At 42.1% G+C, this 6906-nt stretch overlaps 1 long non-coding RNA gene across 1 annotated transcript; it reads right to left on the bottom strand.

Moving 5' to 3' along the window:
* Positions 1-5614: 5614 nt before the first annotated feature.
* On the bottom strand, positions 5615-6308 carry LOC122014060. The gene is made up of 3 exons (XR_006120606.1): positions 6208-6308; positions 6021-6123; positions 5615-5673 (listed from the first exon to the last, which is right to left on the bottom strand). It is a non-coding gene; the product is annotated as an uncharacterized LOC122014060 (long non-coding RNA).
* Positions 6309-6906: the final 598 nt, after the last annotated feature.

Here is a 6906-nt window from a genome sequence, read left to right on the forward strand (position 1 = left end):
ATGCATCAACATGCTCAATTGGGCCCCATCATCATCAAAAAAAGTTGCAACAACAATATCAGCACAGTCAGAATTATCTACAACTACAATATCAAAACATAAAAAAATTAAAGGAGTCAAGATCAGGGTTTGTCACAAACTGTACGATCCATCTCACTGGAGTATTGTGCTTGTCGTTGGGCAACATATTTGTAAACTAATCCAACTGCATATTCACTCTTTGCCATGATTCAGCATCTTCTTGTTCTGCCTAGAAAGTATAAGTTGCTTGTTGCAATGAATATTGTTGTTGTTGCTCTATCATTTGTTGGATAATCTTCTTAAGCTTATGTATTGACAAATCTGGTTGACTAAAGGTAGAAACTTCTCCACTGAACTTTTGAAATGTTCCCCAGGGAGCTGACTCAATTTGTTGGACCGAATGTGACCAAGTAGGTATATAATCATCTTGAAATCACTGTGGCCTTTGATATGCTGGATATGACTTAGTAAATTAACTATGTGCATTCTCATACCTAAAACGTCAATGATCCACCCAATTAGAATTATAGGCATTTGAAAATGACTCACACATATTTTGTTGTTGATTGATACTATTGTTGTTGAGGCTGATAATACTAGGATAGAGGATGAAAATACTAAGGCTACTCAGAATCCAGTGTTGTGTATCCCATACATGTAATTTGATTCTTCTCCCCAACCAAAATCACAAGTCTCATTGACACCTCCAAATTATTGAAAATAAGTATCCATGTGTTGCATATAAGAGAAATTCTTTGTTCTTACACTGAAACACTAGCAAACAAGATCAAAAGATACAGGAATATATATGATCAAAAACATGGATATCTGAATATTAAAGTACTCAACAATAATTTTTTTCTTCAAATTTTAATAAAAATAGAAAATAATTTCCTCAACAATGGCGCCGATTTGATATGACCCATTTTGTGTCGCCCTACGGTATCACACAATTAATACCGAAACCCTCTCTACACTAATATAACATAGGGAATGACTCAAATCGTCTCTCACAAGGAATGTAACCGGTAATAATAAATCTTAGGATCAATTTATCTACAAATGGAGTGTTTTGTGGTTTTGGGTTTTTAGCATTTCAAATGGGGTTGTTTTATAGAGACAATGGTAACGTGAATCCTAATATAATCTAATCTAACCATTGAAACAAAACAAGCATTGCAAATCTAATTAAACTACAATTAAGTAGGAATTGAAGGAAACATAACAAAATGCATTCCTAATCTAACCTAACCACTTGCATTCTAAACAAATAACAAACATCTATAGCATTCAAACACAAACAAGACAAAGCATGAATTAAGTAAATTAAAATGCATCAACAAAAGTAAGAGTAATGTAATGGAATCAAACCAAACTCATTCCAACAATTGAACTAATGAAACTAAGTGAAAGAACACTAAAATTCTGCTCTACTCTACTCAAAATTGTCAAAGACAAACAACTAATGCAAACCGAGACACAAAGAGCAACTTGCGATGGAGGAGATGCAATGGATAACCAGATCTGATGGAGCCGATACGAGCTGTGAAGAGGATGGATCTAAGGCTCCGGCAAGGCAGGGAATCCCCAATTCGATGGCAGCTCCGACAATGAAGATGAGATAGCTCTGATCGGCGGTGGAATGACTGCGGAATGAAAAACGCCGAGAGGAGAATGGCCGCTGGATGAAGTAGGGAATCCCCTTATGTTTCTCCGGTGGTGTGTGGATGTGGAAATCGGCGATGGATCAAGATTCGATGATTGTGGCTTGCGGTGTGCACGTGAAGGAAGGAGGAGATGGCGTCGCCGGCTTCGAATGGGAGATGATGAGTGGAGAAGGAAAATCCCCTATACTCGTCGGCCGGTGGTAGCGTGCGTGGAGGAGTCGACGGTGGAAAAGAGCGTCGGGGCCGCGTGGTAGAAGTCTAGAAGAACAGAGGCTCGGCCGAGCAGAAGCTAGAAAGGATGGTAGGTGTCGGTGAGGATGTAGGAAGTAGGATCGCCGGAGGAACGGAAATGCCCTTCACCTCCGGTGGTGGGTTGCGGTCGAGGAGCGGCGGTGGAAGATGGAAGGAGAAGTCCGATGATTTGTTCCGCGTGGATCCCTTGCACAGCGCTTTGTCGATCCCTCTTAACACGGCTGCTCATTTGAATCCCATATCAAAATTAATCGGCTTGATTCAGATCTATAACAAAGGCTCCAGATTTATATCACTGGTCCTGATTTATTCTTCTTTAAACCTGGACAGCTCAGATCTTAATGGATGATTCATATCACTCTTGATTTTGAATAAATGGTCTAGATTAAACCTCCTTATTTAAACTTAATTTGAGCTCAATTTAAATCGATCTGACTCTGACTCGAGTCCATAATCCTGATCACTTACAAAGATCGCATTCATATATTTAAGACAAAATACCATGCTTGTGAAATAATTTGCATCAAAGCCGAAGAATAAATCTAACTCATGAATTAAAATCATGAATTTAAAAGCTTGAATAATATGATAAAATGATAGTTATCAAAAGTTGACTAAAAATATGCAAACTTTAGAGGAATCGCCCGGGCCAGGAGTTGCAGCTTCAGTTTGAGCTTCACACAGAAACCCTAGCCAAGGAAAGGTCGGAGATGCAACTAGATGGAGTGAAGGAGAAAGAGGCGAACATGAGCTGAAGGCTGCCCAAACTGAGCTAACTAACTATTGGGCAAGTGAAAAAAAACTCGTTAGGAAGACCAGAAGAATACCTTTTTGGATTTTGAAGAATTCTATGACCTGCTTGGACAAAGGACAAGCAGCATGCTCAAGTAAAGCAACATGCTTAAGTATGGGTTCAAAGGCGCCATTCGTTAGTTCCTCTAGTTAAAGCTTATCCCGAGCATTCTTGAATTTAAAGAAAGTCTAGGTGTATACTATAAGTTTTTTATAAGAACATCTATTTTGAAATATTTTGAAATGAGAATTACTTTGATCAAATGTCTATATTTTATATTTATATATATGTCGATGCAGTTATCTATTTAATTTACATTATAGATAACATGGTGTATGATGTCATACAGAAGATCATGTTATCGGTTCCTTATAAATTATAAATAGTAGGTCACAACCAAGATGGATAGGGACAAATCATTGGAACTGTAAAATATCAGAAAAATGACGAATAATGATAAGGAAATTTTTCGAAATTTCTGGGAATTTTTCGGAGCTCGTATGGACGAGTTTACGGGGATAAAAAAACGGGATTCAGGAAAACCTGTTTAGTCTACCCATTTAAGAGAGGAAAAGTTTTATTTTTCTTTTTCTTTTATTATTCTTTTCCCTTTGTTTTTTTTTTCTCCTGCGTGCTTCCCTCTTTCTCCCCATGCCGAACCCGACGCCTTGCCCTAACCCATGCGACACCGACGGTTCTTCCTTCCCCTTCCTCTCCGATCGACGCCGGCCAAGTTTCAGTTTCCCCGTCTCTTTCCCTTTTCCGGCCGAGCAGCACCGACTCTTCCTCTTCCCTATCGCGTCGCTGCCTTCCTCCATTCACTCTCCGCCGCGCCAATCTCAGATCGCCAGCCACCCGAGCAATGCCGTCGACCACCAATGGCGTGAAGCAAGATGCCGGCGCTGACAGCTGACGCCGCCACTTTCTTCTACCCTAGTTATTCAGTGCCCTAGTCTCCAGCCGACGCCTCCTGGCCGGCAGCCGAGTCCCTAGCCCTCTACCGGACTTCACTACACCTTCTCTCCTGATTGTTGTGAGCAGCCAACTTCAATACCTCATTCCTCTGTTCCCTGTTTCCGCGAGCAACTAGGTTGAGGTAAGCTATGTTTTGTGAATTAGAGTGTGATCGGTGGTGATTTGGAGCGGTTTGTAGCTCTGATGTGCAATTCAGTGTGTAAATCTCAGACATCGCCGCACTACATCCTTTGTCGGGAGTGCATCGCAGCCATCGGCGCTAGAACTTGTAGTGTTTTCTTGCCGGCACTCATAAGGTAAACTGCTGCCACTTATTTTGTGGATGTTTATGTTAGAGTGTATACTGAAAGCCTAAGCTTTTGTAAACATTTATTTTGAATAAAGAATCACATTTGGTCAAATTATGTACATTTGTTTGTAGTTGTTGTCACGCCCCGGAGGAGTCCCTGTCCGAAGAAATTTTGGCAGCATCTCCCCTGTACGGCGGACAATCTGAAACTTTTCTACATCTCATATACCTCAGCCACAGGCGGCTGGAATAATAACAACAAAATAAAACATCACCACGCAGTTATATAATAGTAAACAAAACATCAATACTCTGACTCGAAATCCACCCTACTCCACTACACACGTAAAACTCAAAACCGACGAACTCACCTCTTCTGCCGTCTAGGCAGGCATGTAGTAGAATAAAAACCAAATCCAAATCTATCGATATAATAAAATCTATACCATGTTCATAAGTAAATAAATCCAGAACATAACAAATTCAAACAGTCTAGAACAGAAAAGGGAACCAAACGAAAACCAATCACATCCTCGAGGTCTGCATGGACCAGCAACTGGAACTCTCTTCTGACAGCATCAACCTGAAAATATCAACAATGGAGGCGGGGTGAGTCCAACACTCAGCAGGTACAATTGATATGCAAAGTAGGGAAATAACACCTAGCACTAATCATGCGTACAGTCTCTTGATATAAGAAAGATAAAAATATACATATGAAGTAAACAGGAGAGAAACTGTACTAACCAGGACCTGAGTATAAGGTCAAACAGTCCGAGTGGTATAGGAATCCTGTATGCATGTCAAACATAGGTATCCAAACAATATGCAGCATATAAATGCAGCAACCACAAACACAAGCAATAAATGCATCATGCATATGATGCCAATGATGCGTCCTGGTCACCCCTGACGCCAGTCGATCATCTCACACACATAGTGAGGCCGAGTGAGTAGGGCTGTGACAACCGTGCACTCTGTCGTCACTACTCCTGATGAGTGACCGAGTGGACGGGATGCTATCGGAGTACACCTATCCTCCTACCCCAAATCATAAATGGGGGAGCGCAATGCTCTCATCTCCCGGTACTCAAAGACGGGGAGGAATCCCTGCCGGATAACACGTTGTGTCACACTACCCATGAGCGGACGAACGGTGCCTAACAGAGTCCCTGCTGCAACACACTTAGCCTGAATCGACCACTAACCCATGAGTGGTGGTGTGTGCAGATCCATGTAACTGGCGATGTGCTCAACAATAATGGAGCGGACTATCGCTCAGCATGCAATCATGCAAATGGTGCATGGCACTAACCACAAAAATATCCTGACCTAATCCACATGGATATAAAAGTGCATCGTAGGTCAACGAATCAAAACAATCCAAAGGTACACAGAAGGTATAAAACCTAGGTCCTGAACATGGTCAAGCATGGCATATCACTACCCCTATAAGCATGTATAGACAGGTAAAGTATACATGGGATGCAAAACAAATCAATCAATCAAACATGTACCAAGATTTGGGTAGTGATTAACCGGAATAGATAAGAAACATAATTAATGAAACATGTTAATTCCATTACTAAGCATATCAAAGACAATAAGTCAAAAGTACCCGCCTCCGATAAAATGGTCCAAATCTGACTCCGAGATACTCGTCTCGCGTCAAAGTCCTGTGCCATCAATGTAATATATTTTATTTAGTTACATTTCTCATAAACAGCGAAATAAAACTCTCTAACCCTAAATTAGGGAAAACCCCAAATCATATGACCATCATCTTGTCTAAACAAATTTGACGATCAATTAGGATTAGTTACCTAATCCTCAATCCACCCTTTGATTAAAAATCCAAAACCTACGTCCAATTACCCATGCATCTAAAACATGATGAATCACACATTCCATTTTAAATTTAATTTAAACATAACCCTAATTCAAATCTTCACATGATCAACCATCTAAAATAATCGAATTAAAATCATGATCAATAACATGTATCAAATGCCCTACTCCTTACCTTATTCCTCAGCCTTGATTGTTAATCCACAGCAGAGACAAATTTACTGCCGAGAACAGATCCCACAATTTCATATGATCCCCTGTTGCTGCACTGTAGGTGGCTGAAAGAAAAACCAAGCAATTGAACTTGGGCACGGAAGGGAACACTCCAAAGCTTGAGTTGCTGCTTCTAACTGAAGACTTACTTAATCTTCTGAATTCCAGCAATCTAGGGCAGACAGCACGGAGGGAAAAGAGCTCGGCAATATGACTCGGGCTCGAGGGCAGAGGAAGGGTGGCCGGCACTCTCCGTTCGACGGCGGCGGATGGCGAAGAAGTTAGGGCTTCGGCAGCAGTGGAAAGAAGACCGTCGGCACTTCTCCAAGCAGCGTCGACTGTGGCTAGGGCACCAGTACAGAAGAGGGGCCGGCGATGACTCGTCGGACTAGAGGAGGGGAGAGGAATCGGGAGGCGGCGTCGGCGGAGATGCGAGGGCACAAAGGGACGGCGCTAGGGCTCAGGTGCCGGCACAGAGGAGTCGGGATCACGATGTGCAGCGGGGAGGAGCGGTTGTCTCTGCACTGCTTTGTGCGGGAAGAAGGAACTCGGCCGGCGGCAGCGTCGGGTAGAGAAGGTGTCGAGAGGAGAGGAGAACGAAGAAAGGGCATCGAGTGAGAAGAGAGGAAGAAGGGGAACCGCTCGGGGTCGGGGAAATAGGGCACGCACGGCTCGCGGGAAAAGAATAAGAGAAGAAGAAAAGAGAAAGGAAAAGAAAATAAATCTTTTCCTCGTTAAAACAGGGTAGTCTAAACAGGTTTTCCCGGGCCCTGTTTTTATCCCCGTGAACTCGTCCATACGAGCTCCGAAAAATTTCCGAAAAATTTCCAAAAATTCTGAAAAATTCC

The sequence above is a fragment of the Zingiber officinale genome, chromosome 1A, assembly GCF_018446385.1.
Source record: "Zingiber officinale cultivar Zhangliang chromosome 1A, Zo_v1.1, whole genome shotgun sequence".
Taxonomy (NCBI): Eukaryota; Viridiplantae; Streptophyta; class Magnoliopsida; order Zingiberales; family Zingiberaceae; genus Zingiber; species Zingiber officinale.